This window comes from Cetorhinus maximus, chromosome 11, assembly GCF_964194155.1.
Source record: "Cetorhinus maximus chromosome 11, sCetMax3.hap1.1, whole genome shotgun sequence".
In the NCBI taxonomy this organism is placed as follows: Eukaryota; Metazoa; Chordata; class Chondrichthyes; order Lamniformes; family Cetorhinidae; genus Cetorhinus; species Cetorhinus maximus.
In genome coordinates, this window is record NC_135889.1 from 57258902 (window position 1) to 57281553 (window position 22652).

The 22652-nt window shown below is 39.8% G+C and overlaps 1 protein-coding gene across 1 annotated transcript in view; it reads right to left on the minus strand.

Annotated features, from left to right (window-relative positions):
* The window catches only part of agps (alkylglycerone phosphate synthase), a 160284-nt gene that overhangs the window by 136493 nt on the left and 1139 nt on the right, over positions 1-22652 (minus strand). The window lies entirely within an intron of this gene.

A 22652-nucleotide genomic window follows, 5' to 3' on the forward strand; every position in this document is an offset into this window, starting at 1 on the left:
AAATTTATTGGGAGCCTCGAGGCTGAAAATAATTAAAGAATGGAATAAATCATACCTTAAGAAAATAATTGTTTTTTTTCCCCAAACAGAAAAATTTAAGGAACATTATGTACTTATTTGATGCTGTAAAAAGTAATTTGCTTTACCTTCTCTGAGACTTATGAGTGACCACAGTTACTATTGAATTTCACATAATTTTAATCTCATATATAGGTTGGACAAAAATGCAGTGTTTATATCTTGGTAATAGGTGAAAAAAAACATGTGTGCTTTCAGATTTGAATCCTGACACTACCCAAGTCTAAATTTGCCTTTTGCGTTACCAACTTTTTCCCAGAGAATCATAACAGCACATTTTCCTTCACTTTTTTGGCAAAAAAAATCACTGCAGTGAGGTTAGCTGCACAGTATTATTTGAACATACTGGATTTTTAAATTCATTAAGATGGAAGGTCCGTGAACCAGATCCTGGATTAATTAATGCAATGATGACATGCACCATTAGAAGTCTTCTTTTAGTTGCTGGGGTGGATTAAATTGCATATGCGGGTAAGAAAGAACAGTCCTCTAAAATACTGTTCATTTTCCTGCTTCAAAACACAGTTGTAAAATAGCTTTGATAGGAGCAGAAAAATTGAGAGAATTGAATGTTACCACACCGTTACAAATTGGTCATATAAACACCATTAAACAGAAGCTGCATATGAGATCAAGAGCCACATGAGGTACGAGAACTGCAGGTTGCCAACCCCTGGTGTATGCAGATGAACCTTTGGGGTTGGGCAGTCAAAAAGCAGAGTTGGAAGAGTCCAGAAAGGCCATCATGGTGGCAAAGAAACTGGAGAGGCCAGATTTTACAGGTTTCAAGTGAATTGCATCACATTAGGGAGGAAGTAAAATTCACACCACACAAATGCCAAGCAATGATCATCTCTAATAAGAGGATGTCTAACCATCACTGCTGGGAGATTTAATGGCATTTATCAACATCGAATCCCCCATCAACATTGTAAAGGTCATTGTTGACCAGAAGCTTAACTAAACCAGCTACATAAATACTGAGGCTACAAGAGCAGGTCAGAGGCTGGATATTCTGCAGCAAGTAACTCACCTCCTGACTGTACCCCTCAATCCCTCCCACTAAGCCATTGCGCTACCTACAAAGGTACAAGTCAGGAGTGTGATGAAATACTCTCCATTTGCCTGACTCCCCAACAACACTCAAGAAACTCAACACCATCCAGAACAAAGCAGCCACTTGATTAGCACCCCATCCAGCACACCACAGCCAAAACATGCACCATTCACACGATGTACTGTGGCAACTCGCCAAGACTTCTTCAACAGCAAGCCATTCTATCACCTAGAAGGGCAAGAGCAGGCAGTGCATGTGAACATCACTACCTCCAATACCACCCCCCCCCAACCAAATCAATTGACACATCTGGCTTGGAAACATATCATAATTCCTTCATTGTCACTGGGTCAAAATCCTGGAGCTCCCTCTCAAACAGCACTGTGGGAGCACCTTCACCATATGGATGGCAGCAGTTCAAGTAGGTGAATCACCACCACCTTAGAGGGCAATTAGGGGTGGGCAATAAATGTTAACCTTGTGAATGAATATAAGAGTCCCACCAGCTTTGGATACCAAACTAGAAAAGGAATGTGTGGGAGAGAGGAGAGTGAAAAATTAACTGTTACAGTTACAGTGTTACAAGTAGGAGGGAGAGTGATCACATTATTAGCTGATCTCCTGAGAGCAATATCCAACCTGAGTGTGAGGATACGTTGTTTTATAAATCAGAACTACTGATCCATGACAATTGGGTAGGTCAAATTATCTGTTTATCATTGTACACGTGTACTTATTTATGCACATCATAGCACTTTGTGAATAAATTTGTGTAAAAACTTCAAAATCAGTAGCTTTGATTACTATTAAAAGCTTAACTAGGTAGTTACTTTAATCATTTCAGAAAAATCCCAGAAGTAGGTCAGATGAAGATTCAATTATCAAGTGGAGTGTTGGGTGATGTGGATTACTGATGTGGGGAAGATAGTACTGGGCTCAAGTTGGTGTCAACCAGTGTAGAAGCAGTAAATTAGGATGCAAAAGTCTGGAAGAATTGAGGCAAGTTGTAAAATAACAGGAGACAGATCTGATGTTCAAGTACACTGGAAAACAATTTGTAAGTTTAAGAGATAAGGGATGAGGGTGGTGGGCAAAGTTGCATTGGGAGTGGGTTTTTGAAGAACCAATGACAAAACGACACTATTGAGGGTCTGGGTCAGGCACAAGAGTAAAACTTGCCCCACTCTACTTACAGTGCATTTTCTCTAAATGATGCTATTTGTAGGTACCCTATATGTTCAGTTGATTTTTATTGCTTTATGTATATTTGAGCAATCAGCTGCATGTGTGACACTTCACATATGTAATATTTTCAAGTATCATGGATGAGCTAGATATACACATATATTTGTGACATAGTAAGGGGTACCCTAATGTCTTTTTACCCTCTAATTGTTCTCATGATTGCCATAAAATCATATGGCTGAGTAGGTAAAGAGACAAACTAGTTTAAGCACAGCTCCACTTTAGCAGCGGAATAATGCATTGTGCACTAGAGTAAAACACTCCTTTCTCATCCTCTTACTTCCTATAAGCAATTTATAGACGATTGCAAGTGTTATTTTTTTCTTATAAAATCTTTTAACCCTAAACTATGATATAATGAAACTCGACAATTCCCTGAATATAAAAACACTCAACTTTCTTTTACAGCCAGAATTGAGAAATTATTCTTCACTTTGCCAATTCTGTTTAATCTCAAATGTCAAGCAGTGACCTTAAGTCTCTGATTACTTTGGAATCAGTGTGCAGTGCACTACAACCAAACAGCAGTATCAAATATAGTAAAGTTACATAAATGTATATTTAGCACTTTAAACAGCAACATCCCTCTATTTATCCAGATGGTGGCAGTGTTGCACTGTTAGATCTGCTTCAAGTTCCCTGCTTTACTGTATGGTCAGTGTGTGTAAAAAAAAATCACCAAATTACCCTTTTCCAGGCAAATCAGGTTAAAAATCAGTTCACCAAATCCTAGTTTAAAAAAAAAATTGTAAGATTTGGGTCTAAAGATGTGACAAGTTAAACGAAAAGTGCATACATCACAAACTTTAAATTTTACAAAGTATTTCCAGTATGAAATTTTTTACTAATTTATAATTTATTAGGTTAAAACACATTAAATGGTACCTTAGAAAGTGTGGTTCATGCTTACATGAGCTAGAAAATTATTTTTAACTAAGTTACTACACATAAATATGAAAACATTACAAGTCAATTTGTCATTTGAAGAACAATCTAAATTAATGCATTTCACAGACAGGAGTCAAGATTAGAGACCAGATGAAAAATTACTTCAAGATTGGGCAACACAGCTGGTTAGGACACCACTACTGCTTCTGAACAATTTAAATCCAGCTCAAACTGATGAAATTGAAGTTTATTTTTTCTGCACTGTCAAAAAAGTAATGGATGAAATTAACTTGGATACCGAGATTGAAGCCATCCATTACACAATATTGCTAATTTATACAAAAATAAGAGCAACCTGTGGGCACAAGGTTCATTGTTTTGGAAAACTTATGCTATCTGACAAGAAAGTACCACAAAATTAAAGATATACTATCACGATGGAATAATGGAAACTCTATTTGATCCATAAGTCACATTCCTGCTTTTGATATTAACATCACCTTTTCAAAGAAGAGGACATTTTTCATGCAAAGTGGAACACCAAAATGCAGTGTTCTGAAGAAGAGTCATACGAGACTCAAAACGTTAACTCAATTTCTCTCTCCACAGATGCTGCCAGGCCTGCTGAGCTTTTCCAGCATTTTCTGGTTTTACACAAAAATGCAGGGGCACAATGGAAGGGCACTTGCCCAATGTGAGAACTATATTGGTGCAGGGACATAGATATGTCCTTGTCTTTGCCAGGTCACTGGTAGAGGCCTGGAAGTAGGCCACACACACCTATGGGTTTAGGAATGATTTATGATTATATGGTGCACTGATCAAACTGTTCTCTTTAGAATTGAATGCTTTTATGAATATTACAGCATATTTAGATATGGATTTATAGGCTTTGTCCAAGGTACTATCTGGTTTTTAACCACAACTCAGATCTGAATTCCCCCAGAAAGAGATCGATGCAGCATGCTCACAGTCCAGACAGACAATTAAAATTTAAATATTTTGAGAGCACACTTCAAAGCAATCATCCATTTACAGTGCCATCACTAAATCATTTCAGTGCAGCGCATATATAGTCACATAAGAATATTTACCTTGTAATTTCCTTGAAAGAAAACAAAGAATTTAATGACCCATGTATAAACCTGTTTTTGTATCACCCTTTGACTGTAGACTCCTAGTGTAGTTTTCAGAGGCACATACTATTTATATTTTTTAAAAAGCCATCCACGTTTTGGATGGAATGTTCCAAGTTTTTTTGGAACTGGTAAATGAGCTGCTATAATAATACTGTTTCATATTTACATCATGGCATTGTTTCTTGATGTCACCATGTAGAAATGTTTCTATCATCTTAGTAGTCACGACATCACTACTCTTTGTAAGCGAGCTGGCAAAAATCGTCAGCACCCACATGCCTTAAATGTTGAGCATGCATACTGCAGCAGACTGGAGAAATTATCTGTGTCTTCACCTAGCCGACAATGTAACAGCAACCAGAGATGATAGTGCCAAACATCCCAGCTCTTTAACTCCTAGTCTGTCTCTCCCTCTTCAGGTCCCCACTTTATTACTGCCCTCTCAAAAGTATCTAAAATGTAGACAATTCTCAAACCTCTCAATTGTGTTGTGTGTAATGGTGGGCAATGCAGAATAATCAATTATTATAAGTTTCAATCTCTAGAAAGAACTAGTGACTTATGTAAATTCCCAGAAAGCAGGAAATTTGATTTATGTATGCACATTAAGACGGTTAGGATTACTTTAATTAATATTCAGAATATAAATCAGAATCTTTTCTTTTAGCAAAGCAAGGAAGGAGTGATAAAAAGTTGGATACTTTCTTAAACATGCTTGTGGTGCTATGGGTGGGTTTAGTATGTAGTGTTCAGCTCAAGTGTAGCACTATACTTTCTGGCGAACTTGTAATAATGTAGCTGAATAAAACATTAAAAGTAAAAAATAAATAAAAATCCCTAGAAACAAACATCATCTGTGGGAAGGTAAGATTGGCATTTAAAATCCATGGTCCATGATCAGAACTGGGGAGAAAAGTATTTCCAGACTGAAAACACTAACCCTACCTTGCTTCCCCACCCCACCCCCACTCCGCATTGATGCTGCCTGATTTGCTGAAGGTTTCTAGCATTTCCTGTTTATCTGTCAAATTTCCAGTGTCTGCATTCTTTTGCTTCCATTTGCAAGTACGGAACTGCATCTGGAGCAAGTTTTATCCAGCCATCATCAGTCAATGTATATTGTGACCTCATCTTACCAGGATGTTCCTCAATTCCATCCATCAAAAGCCTGGAGAAGCACCTGAGGGTTCCAAAAATCCAGTATTTATGCTAACGGGAATGTACTGTCATCCTAAACAATGGGCAATGTGAATCACCTCCAAAGTGTAAGAGTGGTGGGATCAGCTTACAGGAATCAGTAACTCCACTGAACCAAAAGATTAAATTATTTAAGTCTTATGAATTTGTATCAACTCTCACCGTATTATTAAAAAGATTAAAAATTCCTGTTCTTCACTAAAAATCAGATCACAAGGCCCATGCAGCACATTTGTCAAGTCATTAGCATAATGTGTGCTACATATGCAGTATGTAAGACTGTGCATGTATAACAACATCAAAGCATGGCACAGACTACAGGACCTAGTTTACAGCAGGAAATTTGTCTTGAGAATTCAGGTATTAAGCAGCAATCATTCTCTTTTGCAGCTGTTTCACCTGTACTGCTACTGCCCTCAAAATACCAAGATTTTGGCCAGCTCTGGACAGTTAGATACATGGATAATCAGTGCCTAGCCGTTAATATTGAATAATATTACCACTCACTGTGGTTTGTGAACCCTTATCACCTCTTTGTATCAAATTCTAGTGAAGTAGGATAACTGTTTCTACAAGATTGCTGAAGAAGTCTAGATTTACTAAATGTGAAAACAACAATTTAGGTATTTTACAAAAAGGGAGAAAACTGCATTAATAATTGTGCATTGTAATTTAACTTAACTGTGCCTTTTTCTGTCTCTTGCTCATTTACAGTTTCAATAATGTTCAAAATAAAATTGATCCATGCTTTTTTTTGGCGCCAATGGTCCATCTCCCCCTCAGTTTTTCTCATGTTTGACATTAAAAGTAGAACTTAAGAAAACATGAAAAACCTTTTTTAAAACAAAAGAACTAACTTCAAGCAAACCAATTCACAAAAATCTCAAAATCTTCCCATTCTAAATCCATCCTAACTGCTAGTTCCTCCAGTTTTATCTTAGCAAAATTTACCCCAATAATCAATCCCATTATGTCATAATTGACTGAAAACAAGACTAATGGGTCTATAGTTTGTAGGGTGGGATTTTACGCCCCCGCCAAAGTCAATGGACTTTTGAATGACTCACTCCATTTTACGGCCTCACCCCTGCCGTGACGGAGCCATAAAATTCCGCCTGTGGTGTCTGCTTCATCGTTTATGAATATGGACATTAGCTTGTTTCCAATTCTAAATTGCCAAAGAAATACAGTTCATATATATTAACCTATATATACACAATGTACAATAGGTTACAACCATCTCTGATCTAATACCATCTCTTCAAAAATGCACAGCACAAACTCATTAAACATATTGTCTCTATCTTCAGAATAGCTAAAGTACATCAACTTCATCCAATTAAGAGTCTTCATTTCATGGCATAAATATGAAAGCTATGATTATCTTAACAACTGCAATGGCATGTATAGTAATTTGCAGACAACAATCCTTTTCGGGGTTTTCTTTAATTTTTACATAACAAATTTACTTACAGAAATTGCCTTACAATGCTTTTCAATAAAATGTCTGCAAATATTTCTGAGGGGGCTTATTTTTCTGGTATTTAGGGCAAATCTTGAGAATGGATAAGAAACTGGGTGAAATCAAGGTAACTAGTATTCATTAGAAGAGTTATGATCGGATTGGAGAAAAGAATACTGACTGTAGTTTTCAGTGCTAAAGCCACTTGGGCCTGTTGTAACAGTCAGCACTTTAGACAATCCAAAATCCAATCACAGGACCAAATACTGAAGACAATTCTTAGAATGAAGTCAAGTTATGGCCTGGATAGAGATTTCCTCTCAAACTTGGCTTCTAATTCCTGTACTTCTCTGGACATCAAGACTATGTTTCTGGGCGAACAGTGGCAACCTTCTGTATCATAAGACAATGGTTTGTGCCGTGGTCAACTGTGTGTTAACCATCGCCTGGTGTGGCTTAGGAGCCCGGCTCTGGCATGACAGTCTCTGTCATATTTGTTGCAAAGGAAGACATGGGCTGAGAAGGTGCACAATTCACTGGCCTCTGTTTTCTCTGGGCCCTCTTCTCAGCCAGCTTAGCTGGCCACTGACCTCTTCCATTGCCCTTCCAAACAGCCAGTCTCCAGAGGTTACGGCCATCAGCGATCGCCTCCCATATTGACTGTCTGTCAATATCTGCCATCTTCATATCTCACTTGCAGCGGAGGCGTGGGCATCCAGTGGCCAGTTCACTGCACAGAAGGTCTTTTCATACACTACCTTCATCCATCTATGAATGTGGCGGAACCAGCGCAGACATCGTTGGCTCAGCAATTAGAGTATGCTGATGGAAGTAACACACTCGACAACTAGTCATTTAGTAGTTCAGAACTTGAGTATTGCTGAAAAAAAACATTTTGTCGAAGCTTTTCATCTTGCACTCATCAGGACAAATCACAAGAATACCAATGTCGGGGGAGCAACAACTTTATACTATATGAGAAGAGAGCGCTGATAGGTTGGCAAGTGAACTCTGATCAGTAGAGACGTTGCCATGGAGAATGCACCAGTTAATGGTGTCTGACAGTTAACTGCCAAGCATTGTTGGAAATTTAAATCAGACATCTTAACTCTGATTGGTCAAGTCACTGCCCTGAGGAATGAACCAGTGAATGGCTATCACTTGTTTAGCTGAAACAGGTGCAACGTGTACACGTTCTGTCTGCGAAGAACAGAGCCTGTGTATTAATATATGTAGCTTCCAGTACACACAAATGCGCCACACTGCGTGCCCAGCTGACAATCTTAAATTGGTTATCTGCATAATTCTTAGCAAACTGAGAATTATTTAGCAAATGTTAGCCTATCACTGAATCACATCTAATGTTGAACACTGTGTTTTGAGTTTTGCAAGCATAGGCTGGTTACCTTGCCCATTACAAACAGTGGAAGGGATATGCTGTTTGATACAATCCACCAGTCTTTGGATGTACAGCTTACTTACCTAGAATCACACTGGCACAAAGTCATTTACCACATTACATGAGATAGGCAGAATGTCTTTTTGCCTTGACGGCAGCATCCTATTTGTGGCGAATACCACTTGTGTTGCTGCTGCATAGTAGCAGCGTGAAACAGCTAGCTTCACCTGTTGCTCAAATTTGTGAGATACCTTGCCCTTCCAGGGTAATCCGAGGTAGACTGGGCATTTTTCAGGGCTGAAAGTGATGGCCTTGGGCCCGTTCATGAGTTTGCGCGATACACAGTGCAAAATGATCTCTTCAGGTTTGCCATTATCCCACAAGATGTCTTTGATGCATCCTACTTCAGCATCAAGCTTGCATGGTGAGCAAATGGCTTGGGCCCTATTTATGAGGTTGCCGATAAGGTCAATCTTATAGTGTGTGGAACTATAAGAATCCCAATACATGTATTGACCAGTGAAGATAGGCTTGTGGTAGGCTGTGGTAGAGAATCCCCTGATAGATTTCTCAACTAGTACGTCAAGGAAAGGGAGTTTGACTGCTGCATTTCAAAGGTGAATATGAGAGCAGAATGGAGCCCATTAAGACATGTAAGGAAATTATCACCTGCTGCTACAGATTTTAATATAACATATGTATTATCCACATATTGGAAATATGGTGACCTTCTCCTGCCAAGAATATTTCTGAAACAATGAAGGTGGAAACTGTGCAGTCTTTTCTCCTGCCTAGTATATGTTGTCCAAGTCTCACCACCATACTGGAGTTCGCTGAGAATGCAGGCTTGGTAGACTTGCAGTTTGGTGTTCTCTGTCAGATTTCTGTTGCTCCACATTCTCTTACTCAGCTTGGACATAACAGCTGCAGTTTTTGCGATGCGTGTGCTAATTTCAGCATCACCATTGCTAGTGATTGTAAAGCCTATATACGTGAAGCTATCAACAACCTCCAGCATCACATTATAAATGCTGATAGATGGCAGTAGGGCAACATACATGACATCTGTCTTCTTGATGCTGCTAGCAAGGCCAAACATTTTACAGGTGTGAGCGAGTCTGTCCATTTGCTGCTAAAGGTGTTCGTTGGCATGGAATATTAGTGCAGCATCACCAGTGTAGAGCAATTCTCTGAGGGGGACTTGGCACACTTTTGTCTTGGATCTCAGGCAAGCAAGGCAGAACAGCTTTCTATCAGTTCTGGTATGTAAGTAGACATCCTCTGTTGACAACCTGAAGGCATATTACAGCAGCAAACTGAAGAATTTGCCAAAGAGTATCAGTACCAGAACACAATCCTGTTTAACCCAACTGCAGATCTCAAAGAGTTCCAATGGTGCCCCATCATAGCTGGCTTTACTCATTATGTTGTCATGGAAAGAAATCACATTCAGTAGCTTTGACAAGCAGCCAATTTTCTCGACCGGCTTTAATAGACCGCCTTTCTCACATGGTCGAATGCCTTGGTGAGATCGATGAAGGTTATATATAGTGGTCTCCTTTGTTCACGGCATTTCTCTTGCAAATGCCGGACTGAGAAGATCATGACAACTATAGATCTTCCAGTTCTAAAACCACACTGGGATTTGAGATAGATGAGTTCAGCCAGGATCTGCAGTCTGCCAAGGGCAACACAGGCCTTTTCCGACGATGCTCAGCAAGGAGAGATACCTCAATAGTTGTTACAGTCACTGCAGTCATCCTTGGTCTTGTACAGAGTCACAACCTTGTATCACGCATATCCTGGGCACTGCACCATCCCTCCAGCAGAGACAGTGAAGTTTATACAGATGCTGCAGGAGTGCCAGTTTCCCATGCTCGAGTTCAGGCAGTATAGCATCTGCACCTGGAGCTGTGCCCATGGCCAGCAAGTCAACAACTTTGCTAAGCTCCTCCAACTTGGGTTCAATATTCAGCTCTGTGACAGGCAGGCTCAAACAGATCAATGTGACGCATCGAGTGGGTGAAAGGGGTTAAAGTGCTTTCCACTTGTACGTGCTAGTTTGCTACTCATTTTCAGCCTACACAGCTAGTTATTTGCAGTGCGAAAAAGAGCCATATATGTAAGTCTCTCCATCGGAAAGTCCTCAGCTGTACAGAGCAACATTGGAATAAAACAGAAGACTGCTTGTATCTATAATCTGCTGCTGCTTTTTGCTCTGTAATCGGTGGAAAAGATATAGAAAAATCTGAATCTAGATCTTCTATCAAACTTGACTTCAAATTCCTGGACTTCTCTTGACATCACAAAGATGCAATTTTCACTGCCTGACAAGGGTTATCAGGGCAGAAACCCTCATAGCATTTAAAAACACACTTATATTTGCATTTGAAGTGCCATAAACTACAAAGTTATGCACCAAGAACTGTAAAGTGGGATTAAATTAGTTACTACATGTCGTCCGACACAGACAAGGATGAGATTTTTAAATTTTTTAAATCAACCGGGACCAACCGGGAGTTGGTCAATGTAGTAGGTCTGTGAGCACAGTTCGGTGAACAGGACCTGGTGCAAGTTAAGACACAGGCAGCAGAGTTTTGGGTGACTTTAAGTTTAGATGGTAAAATGTGGATGACCAGCCAGAAGTCTTGGAATAGTCAAGCATAGAGGGAATGATGACATGAATGACAGTTTCAGCACCAGATGAGTTGAGACAGGGGTGATGTTCTGGAGTGGGAAATAGGTGGTCTTACTTAGTGATGGCACAAATGAAGTTGGAAACTTATCTCGGGGTCAAATGTGACATTAAGGCTGCGAACGAACTGGCTTAATCTTAGACTGTTGCCAGGGAAAAGGATGGAATTGGTAGCTAGAGAATGAAATTCTGAGAGGGGGCCGAAAACAATGGCTTTGGTCTTCCCAATATTTAATTGAAGGAAATTTCTGCTCATCAAATACTGGATGATAGCTAAGCAGTCTGAAAATTTAGCAACAGTGGACAGTGTGGTGAGGGAGAGGTGGCGTCATCAGCATACATGTGCAAAGTTTAAATTAGTTTAGGCAAAATATCATTCCAGTTCCCTGTGAAAATTGGTCAACAGTAGAAAACTGCCCATAATTTGGCTCCTACTCCATATCTCAAATACACATACGTGGATAGTTAATGAGGAAAATGGAACTGCCCTACTGATGCAATCAGATTTAGAGAGCATTTTCTGTAGTTGGGTTAAAGTACGTGTTGGAAAAAATTATGGCATATGGATCTTAATGTAAATTTTTTGTATTCGTTCGTGGGGCGTGGGCATCGCTGGCTAGGCCAGCATTTATTGCCCATCACTAATTGCCCTTGTTCAGAGGGCATTTAAGAGTCAACCACATTGCTGTGGGTCTGGAGTCACATGTAAGCCAGACCAGGTACAGTCCGCAGATTTCCTTCCTTAAAGGACATTAGCGAGTCAGATAGGTTTTTACAACAATTGGCAATGGTTTCACAGTCATCATCAGGTTTTTAATCCCGGATTTTTATTGAATTCAAATTTCACCATCTGCTACGGTGGGGTTCTGGAATACTAGTCTAGTGACAATGCCACTATGCCACCGCCACCCCATGTGTGAGAACCCATCCAATTTTTAACCTATAAAAGGATAGAACAGCTAGGAGAAGTGGAGGCCCAAAAGGGACTTGGGAGTACCACAGACCCAGACATGAAAAGAGGAAAACCCGTGATGGAAAGCTTTGGGAATCATAGATTCAATGACAGCTATTCTTTCCATACATGCTACATTTGTCATACGTCATGTCTCAAGTTACTCATACTCTATCCCAGATTATTTACTGAAACAAAATCTAATTGCATTTGAATGAATCAATGTTATCTTCTTCCATCTTTTTCCCAGGGAGTATCTTCCAAAGGTTGATCACTTGCTCCCTGAAATGCTTCTACAGGTAAGTAACTTCAATGTAGAGACATTCAAAAATCTGCCAACTAACTGCAAGTTAGCAAGAATGTTCAAATCCTACAATAGCATATCATATTCACAGGTGAAGTCTGCCATCCTCATTAGCTTTGTAGCATCTGTGAATTTAATAATTGTGCTTGATGTAATTATTTGCTGCTTTAAAAAAGAAAAGCACTTGCTTTACCTGTACTTAGACACTTAGTATCTTTAATATTGTAAAAGGTCCCAAGGCACTTCACAGGAGCATTAACAAAATTTTAAACTGAGCTGCATAAGGAGATGTTAAAACAGATGACCAAAAGCTTATCAAAAAGGAAGGTTTTAAGGAGCACCTTAAAGCAGGAAAGAGGCAGTGAGGTAGGAGATTTAAGAAGGGGACTCCAGTGCTTAGGGTCTTAACAGCCAAAGGCACAGCTGTCAATAGTGAACCAATTGAAAACTAGAGATGCTTAAAAAGCCAGAATTGGAGGAACACATATCTTAGAAGATAGTGGAGCTGAAGGGGCAAGGCCATGGAGGAATATGAAAATAGGATAAGAATTTTAAAATCAAATTGTGGCTTAATTGGGGGTCAAAATAGGTCAGTGGGCATAGATTGATGGGCGAATGTGAATTGCTGCATGTTAGGACATGGGTTGCAGTTTTAGGTGACCTCAACTTTCCAGAGGGTGGGATGTAGGAGGCCAGCCAGGAATAACGATGTCTAGAGGAAACAGGCACATGGATGAGGGTTTTAGCAGATGAGCAGGGGAAGGGGCAGGGTTGGGCATTATTATGGAGCTGGGAATAGGCCGTTTTAATGATGACACAGATATGCAGTTGGGAGCTCATCTCGGATCAAATATGACGCCCAAGTTGTCTGGTCATGCCTCAGGCAGTTGACAGGGAGAGACACAGAGTCAATAACTAGGGAACGGAGTTTGTGACAAGGGGATCAGTCTTCCCAATATTTAGTTGGGGAAAATTTCTACTCATCAACTACTGGATGGCGGACAAGCAGTTTGACAATTTAGAGACAGTGGAGGAGTGGAGAGAGGTGGTGGTGAAATGGCAGTCACCACAAATAGCACAGACTCTGAACAGGGTGGTGGGAAATGTTCAAACATAAAGTATACACAAAATAATAATGCAATGTTCATGAAATTGATTAATAAAAACACTTCTAAACCTCGGGAAAATGTTTTTTTTTAAAAATAGGTACTGAAATTTATTTTCCCGAACTTATGATGTATATATGACGTGGTAAGCTGTAACATCTTATGGTGTTTCAAAATGAGGTAGTAGAAGTGGATACAAAGTTGCATTACTCAAATTAGGCAAAGTGATCAGACAATTGAAATGCAACAAGACAGAAAGGTTCAGGAGAGGAATTTCAGAATGGCAAGACATGATAACTGAAGTCACTTGCTGACAGTAGTGTAAAGAAGGGAATGTACAGCAGGACACCTCAACTACATAAACTGCGCCCATTGATAAAACAATAATACAAAGAACATGCAATGTTTAATTATTTGTTTTTATGTTTGGAAGTTATAAAGTCACATTCAATATTTTTTGTTTGGGGGACATGAAAGGGAGGAAAAATGTCAACTGGTGTTCATAAATTAAATCTTGCTTATGGTTTATGGAATTATCTGACTTTCCTTAACTCCAGTCTCAAAATACTGACCAAAGTATCCATTATTTTATATTGAATTACAGGAGCTTGAATGGAATTTCAAGACAAACAATAGTCCGTCCAGTTTTGAGGTACATACATCATTACAATTTGGACATAAAACTTTCAGAACAAAAGGGAAGTTTTCATTATGATCTTATTTAAAATACATGCTGTAATGAAAGGAAAATTATTTTTAGATTAGACTTTAAACATGCTATGCCAATGATCTAAAAATAAGGGAACAGTCATGATAAATTTGTGATCCCCAGTGTTACAGAGCTGAATGTTAGCAAGAATGTTAATCTTGGAGATTTATCCAAATACATTATTTTATTTATAGAAGGAGACATCTTCCTTGCATTATTAACCCTAATCCACCTTTCCGCAAAAGATATCAATAGTCCAAACAGAGGAAAAATATTGATTTTTGAAAAGGTAACACTGACAGCAATGCTCTAGCACTTGTCTCAAGTAAGTTACTGCCTATAGTACATTTACTACTGCAATACAGTAGGTAAAGTGTAATGTAAAAAAAGGCCTTTGTTTGCACTCAAATTTCCATTGCAGTTAAGATTAACAGCACCAGATTTGGGAAGACGATGAGAAAGAGGTCCAGGACATCAATCTACAATAGACTTTTACAAATTAATTTCAGACTAGTATTTTCACAACTAATCACCAAAAGCATTTACTGCAAAGTTGCCAGGGTCACCTAAGAACATAATGTACTATTAACTGATACATCCTTCACAAAAAAGAACGAAGGAGATCCTTGAGATAATAAACTTGTTAAGGTGGCATAAATCCATTCTGTATATGAATCTAAAATATGACAATGTAGAAAACTTCATGTTGTTAATAACTACTGGCTCTTCTGTAATGTTACACATGGTAGGTCAGAGGATATGTTGGCTTAGAATGACAGGAGCATTAACTATTAATGTCTAAAGTGTTCCCTTTACTAAAATATAAATGCATGAAGTCAAAAATTCTACAATTTAACTTACTGAAGAAAAAATACAAATTGAAGGCAACTTGAAAACAAAGTGATAAAATCAGGGAAATACTATGACTGCAACAATGCAGGGTAATGCCACACAATTGGGAATTATAAATCTTTTTTTCCTGTTGTAGTTACTTGTTAAAAAATTAAGTTGTGCAGATTATGCAAGAATGTTGGCGCTCTATTTCAATTTTTAAAATGTCAAAACTATAGCATTTTAAAGTTACTGAAGAAAGAGAAAAGTGAAAGTTAAAAGAAATTGAATTTGAAACAACGCAGCATGCAAATTCAAGATGGCCAAAAGCAGCGCCTCACATGAGCAAACAGACATAACAGTAAATAAAATTGAAGAAAAAAGTTGAAAAGCATGAAGATATAAAAAAACTGAAGTCAGCCAAACTGAAATTTTCATCTTAGACCCCAAAATAATGGCGTACCTCAAGAGAAATTTTACTACTGCATACCTTTCTCCAGTCCTACAGATCCTCCAACTCAAACTCATGCCCAATAAATAGTATTTTAAAATATGTAATACATGCTTATTGCTTTACGGAGTTCACCAGCGTATTTTATATCATACAGAATTTAAGGTATATGATCACCCAAAATTTCTGGCAGATTAAAAAATAATTTTGCAAAAGCCCAATTGGACTACACTGTGCTGCAGCAAAGGCCTCATCCAACTTCCAAAATTAAATTAGAAAGTAGTACCGTGACAGCTTCTTCAAATTCAGGCATTTCTCATGGTTAAAAGGAAAGAAAAGACAACCCATTTAGTGCTTTCCACAAGCCCAGGATATCAAAATTGGCTATAAAGTGCTTTAGGAAGTGTAGTCATTGTTGTAATCTAGGGAAACACAGCAACCAATTTGCAAAGTCCTAACAACAACAATGTACATAACGATGCTGGCCAAGGGAGAAATGTTGGCCAAGACACTGGGAGAACGGTAAATAGTGCCATGGAATATTTCATGTTTCAGAGATGACTGTTTAATCCTTTTAGTACTGCACTGAAGTGTCAACTGGGATTATGTGCTCATGTCTCGAGAGTAAGACTTGAACTCAAACTCTTAACTTGGAGGCAAGGCCCACTGAGCCAAGGCTGACACCAGTGCAATGAGTGATGCAACAGGTCTAAGTGTTTACCTTGAGAGAACAGGCTCACAAAAGTCTTATTTTGAGCAGTCATTGACAATGGGAAACATGGAAGGTTAGCCAGGATGCGCTTCTGGCAACCTAAAGTTAAATAGACTCAGTTAGTTAAGTTCAATGGCTGTTTTAACTATCAAAGTAAACAAGATAATAAAGAAAGATGACCAAGGACATAAGTGCAATATCCACAAGTGAGTTGTAATATTGCATAGAATATATTTTTGGCAGAATGAATAGTAAACCAACCATCAAGGCAAAAATTCCAGAGCATTCAACAATTTTCTGTCAGTGTAAAGAAACAGGTCTATCACATAGCGAAGAAGAGAAATGTCAGTACAATTAGAGACAAATGTTAAATGTGTCCAGTTATTAGTTGCACCATCAAGTGCATAATATTTACCTCTCAAAAACTTGCCTGATCGCCTATTTCAATCAGGGAAAAAAAATTGATACTGAAATCCTTAAGGAAATTCCACTTTGGTTAACTTGCCTCCATTCATTTCTTACCTATATATAAAGAATACAGCACAAATACAACTGTATTTGCAAAATGGGAAACTAACGTTCTCATTTAAGCTTCTTGTTTGTGGTGCTGCTCAAAGTTGAGCATCATGGCCAAGAGGCTTCCTTATATTCTAGCAGTGTGACTGAACATGATCTTGTTCAGTTCCCACTGACTGTAACTCCCAGTAACCTAAAACCTTAACTCTGTATCTATTTTTTATGACAGGGCATCAATAAAACAGTAATTAGAGGAAGCCACTCTGCGTGAACCATATGTGACTGTGAATGAAGATTTAACTTCTCCTTTAAATGTATAAACATGAAAAAATTTAATCAAAGATCAGAGTAAGTTATTATTCCACATATATCCATTCATCAAGGAAACCAGACCAAGCAGAAAATACTTCATTAAAAGTAATTTTCAAATTGTTTCCCAAACAATTAGCGCCTTTACATGAAATGTACTGAAGTTACTATATCTTTACAAATCAGTGAGCATTTCCATTGCTCATTTTAAGTATACAAGGAAATGTACTTGAACCTATTAACAGGAAAGAAGTTTTATTTGAAATCTATAGACACAAAAATTATAACTGATTACACAGATATATATTTTTGTTATTCATTCTCAGGATGTGGGCACTGACAAGGCCAGAATTTAATGCTCATCCCTAGAGTCCGCCAGCACATTGTGGGGAGTTAGCTTCTTAAAACCACTACAGTCCATGTGGTGAAGATGCTCTCACAACACAGCCAGGTAGGGTCTTCAAGGACTTTGGCTCAGCCACAATGAAGGCTCAGTGCTATACACCCAATTTAGAATGGTGAGAGACTTGGTGGGGGCGTTTTTGGAATAAGTTGTTCCTAGCACTAGTTGCTCTTCTAGTTGGTGGAGGTCATGGGTTTGGAAGATGCTGCCGAAAAAGCCTTGCTGAGTTGCAGCAGTGCATTCTGAAGATAGTACACATGTGCAGCCATGGTATTCCAATGAAGAAGAAAGCAGATGTTTAACCCACTAGGATAGATTCTGATACGATTGTTTTATTCTTTGATTGGATGTGGGCATCGCTGACAAGACAAGTATTTGTTGCCCATCCCTAACAGCCCTTGAACTGAGTGGCTTGCTTGGCCATTTTAGAGGGCAGTTAATATTCAACCACATTGCTGTGGGTCTGCAGTCACATATAGGTCAGACCTGGTAAGGATGACAAATTTCCTTCCCTAAAAGGGCATTAGCAAACCAGATGGGTCTTTATGACAATCGATGACAGTTTCATGGTCATCGTTACTGAGACTAGCTTTCAATGCCATATTTTTAGTGAAATTTGAGCCAGTGTCCCCAGAGCACGAACTGGATTATTAGTCCAGTGGCAAGTCCAGCAGACTACTTTGTTAGTGTCAATGCTTCAAGTGATGCTGCAACTACATCCAACCAGGCAAGTGGACAGGATTCAATCATACACTTGACCTATGCCTTGTAGGTGGTAGAGGGAGTCAGCCACCCCTCTCAGGCCTCTTCTTCAGCAGTCCCTCAGGATTAAGGGTAACTTGTTTCCACACCAGTTTGATGATTTCTGAAATTCCTGCGAAGTCCAATGTGCGATCTGCAGACTCTGCCACATGCGGAACAGGTGGTGCTTGAAGGGTCAGGCAGATGAGATATTTGGAGGTTTGTGCGCTCCTTCAAACATCTCCACTTTGCCTCCGCATGCTCCCGAAATCTCTCCCCCTGTGGTCGGTGCCTTCCCGACATCTCCATCTTGGTCGCTTACAAGCCAGGGACTCCCATCAGTAAGTGGGGATGTCTGACCTCTTCATGCATGCTTTGAGGACATCCCTAAAAGGGTCCTCCTGGGGGTCTCCTGCTGTGACCAGGTTCTGAGAAGAACCGCTACTTCGGGAGTCTGGTGTCAGGCATACGAACTACATGTCCCACTCAGCGGAGTTGGTTTTGAGAGATTAATGCTTCGATGCCAAGCAAGTTGGCTTAGGAGAGGACACTGCTGTTGGACCTCCTTTCTTGCCACTAGATTTACAAGATTTTGCAAAGGCAACATTGATGGTACTTAGCCAGTGCCTTGAGGTGCCTGCTGTGGGACTTTAGTAGCCACAGTATTTATGAGGCTAGTTAAGTTTCTGGTCAATGGTCACTCAATGTTGATATAGTAGGGGACTCAGAAATGAGATGCCAATAAATGAGAAATTTGAGGTGACAATGCTCTCTCTTGGATATGGCCAGTGCATAACGTGTGTGGTATGAAAATATATCTCGTTAATTGACAGCACGAGCATGGATGTTCTCCAGGTCTTGCTGAAGATGAACATGCACTGCTTCACTGTATGAGAAATAGGAATAGAGTGCAATAGGTGCACAGCCCCCAACTTCTGATCTTATGAAGGAAAATTATTTGTTGAAGCTGCTGATGATAGTTGGGCCTAGGATGCAGCCTGAGGAACTTTCGCAGTGATGCCCTGGGACAGAAATGACTGAACTTCAATGCCAACAATATTACTTCGAATCAGGTATGACTCCAACCACAGGAGAGTTTTCCCCCTCAGTCCCGTTGACATCAAATTTACTAAGGCTCTTTGGTACCACACTCAATCCAATGCTAGCTTGATGTCAAGGGCAGCAACTCACCTCATTGCTGGAACTCAGATCATGCTCGTGTTTGGACCAAGGCTTGAATAAATTCTGGAGGATCTCAAAGTGAACATCAGCAAGCATATTATTAAGAGGCTGCTTGTGATAACTCTTACGCCTTGCCAACGACTAAAAGTAGGCTAATGGGGCAGTAAATGATCAGGTTGGATTTGTATTCCTTTTTGTGGACAGGATATACTTTTAATTCTTTCATGGGATGTGGGTGTGGCCAACTAGGTCAACATTTATTGCCCATCCCTAATTGAGAAGATGGTGGTGAGTTGCCTTCTTGAATCACTGCAGTCCAGGTGGTGTAGGTACAACAACAGCACTGTTAAGACCCAGTGACAGTAAAGGGACAGTAACATAATTCAAAGTCAGGATGGTACATGGTTTGGAGGGGAACTTGCTAGTGATGGTGTTCCCATCCATCTGCTGCCCTTACCCTTCTAGATGGTAGAGGTTACAGGTTTGGAAGGTGCTGTCGAAGGAGCCTTGGTGAGTTGCTACAGCACATCTTGCAGATGGTACACACTGCTGCCACTGTATGGTGATGGAGGGAGTGGATGTTTAAGATGGTGGATGGGATGCCAATCAAGCAGGTTGGTTTGTCCTGGGTGGTGTCAAGGTTCTTGAGTGTTGTTGGGGCTGCACTCGTGCAGGCAGGTGAAGAGTATTCCATCACACTCCTGAATTCAAATGCTGCCGTGATGTCAAATGCAGTCACTCTCACCTCGATTCCGGAGTTCAGCTCTTTTGTCCATATTTGGACCAAAGCTGTAATGAGCCCAAGAGCAGAGGGGCCCCGGCAGAACCCAAACTGAGGGTCAAAGAGGTTATTGATGAGTATCTGCCACTTGATAGCACTATTGAAGGTGCCATCCATCACTTTGCTGATGATTGAGAGTTGGCTGATGGGGAGGTAATTGGCCACATTGGACGTGTCCTGCTTTTTGTGGACAGAACATACCTGGGCAATTTTCCACATTGCTGCATAGATGCCAGTGTTGTAGTTATACTGGAACAGCTTGGCTAGGGGCACCGCTACTTCTGGAGCACAAGTCTTCAGTACTATTGCCAGAATGTTGTCAGGGCCCATAGTCTTTGCAGTGTCCAGTGCCTTCAGCCATTTCTTGATATCACATGAAGTGAATCAAATTGGCTGAACGCTGGCATTTGTGATGCTGGGTCCTCATGAGGCCAAGATGGATCATCCACTTGGCACTTCTGGCTGAAGATGGTTGCAAATACTTCAGCCCTGCCTTTTGCACTGATGTGCTGGGCTCCCCCATCATTAAGGAAGGGAATATTTGTGGAGTCTCCTCCTCCAGTTGTTTAATTGTCCACCACCATTTACAACAGGATGTGGGAGCGCTGCAGAGCTTAGATTTAATCCGTTGGTTGTGAAATAATTTAGCTTTGTCTCTCACATGCAACTTACACGTTTCACCATGCAAGTAATCCTGTGTCGTAGCTTCACCAGGTTGACACCTCATTTTTAGGTGTGCCTGGTGGTGCTCCTGCACTCTTTATTAAACCAGGGTTCATCTCCCAGCTTGAAGGTAATGGTAGAGAGGGGGATATGCCAGGCCACAAGGTTACAGACTGTGGTTGAATACTACCTCCCAACTGTATACTACTGTGCCACCCACCCCTGGTGAGTCTGTCCTGCCGGTGAGACAGGACATACCCATGGGTGGTGATGGTGTTGTCTGGGACATTGTAAGGTATATTTCCATGAGTATGACTCTGTCAGGCTGTTGCTTGACATCTGCAGAACAGCTCAGATCTCACTGAAGTGCAGGAAAAATAACTTGTGTGAAAACATGCTAGCTCAGTCACTGAATACAAATATGTACCATGTCAATTAACATGAAAAAAGAGGTTTTATACTGAATTGCACAATTGATTACTAATCTCTTAGCAATATTCTTGTAATTGCTGAAAAAAAGAGACATGTCAAAACTTGTTGTCCTGCACTCATCAGGACACTTCACAAGAATGCCAATAGAAGGGGAAAACAACAATTTGCGCTGTATGGGAATTGAGTACTAATTGGTTGGCAAGTGGACTCTGCAAAACTCAAAACACAGTGCCCAACATTAGACATGCTTCTGCAATTGGACAACATTTGCTAAATAATCCTCAGTGTGCTAAGAATTACCAATTTAAGACTGTCAGTCGGGCTCACATTGTGGCGCATGGGTGTGTACAGGAAGCTACACATATTAATACACAGGGCCCTGTTCTTTGCAGACAGAAAGAACAAGTACACACATTGTGCCTGTTTCAGCTAAACAAACTAAGTGACAGCCATTCGCTGACTCATTCCTCAGGGCAATGCCTTGAACAATCAGGGTCAACCTGCCTGGTTTAAATTTCAAACAATACTAGACAGTTAACCGTCAGTCACCATCACTGGTGCATTCTCCATGGCAACGCCTCTACCATTCAATCAGCACTCTCTTCACATACAGTATAAATTGTTATTTTCCCCTTGTATAGGTATTCTTGCAGTGTCCTGATGAGTGCAAGACAAAAAGCTTAGACATCCCTTTTTTTCAGCAATACTCAAGTTCTGTACTACCAAACAATTATTTGTTCTTGTAATTGTCAATCCTGATATACAATCATTCAATAAAGATGAACTGAAATACCAATTTTATATAAAACAAATCCAGATTTCTGACATGCCAGAGCATGATTATGTGATTATCAGAATTCAGTTAGGAACCACAGCATCTTCACATCAGTCAGCTGAATGTGGCCTAGACTATATGGCCGTATAATATACGCTGTATTTTTGCAATCAACTTGAGTATCATTTCATTAATTACCAGTCATTATGTTACAATTCTTTATCCTTCACACATCAATTACAAAGTAGCACTGACCGCACATCCACTGCAATCCCAGAGGCAAAAATGCTGAATTAATCCTCAAACAAAATTCTCATGTACTTCATTATAGAGCTGTAATGAAGGATTAAACTATAATCCACAAAAATGAACCTCAAATAATGTCAACAAACATCTGAACCTTGAAAGATCTTCAGGCCTCAAAATACATATAAAATCAAGTGATAATCTATATCATACCTGAACATAGAAACCTTGCCATATGCACTGTTTTTGTCAGTGGTCTGAACTCCGCTTGTCTGACATGAGGCCATGAGTAACACTTTAATTTCACTGACTAATGAAGTGGCATATCATAGCTTCCATATATTAATATTGTTTATCTGGTATATTCATGTTAAGTACG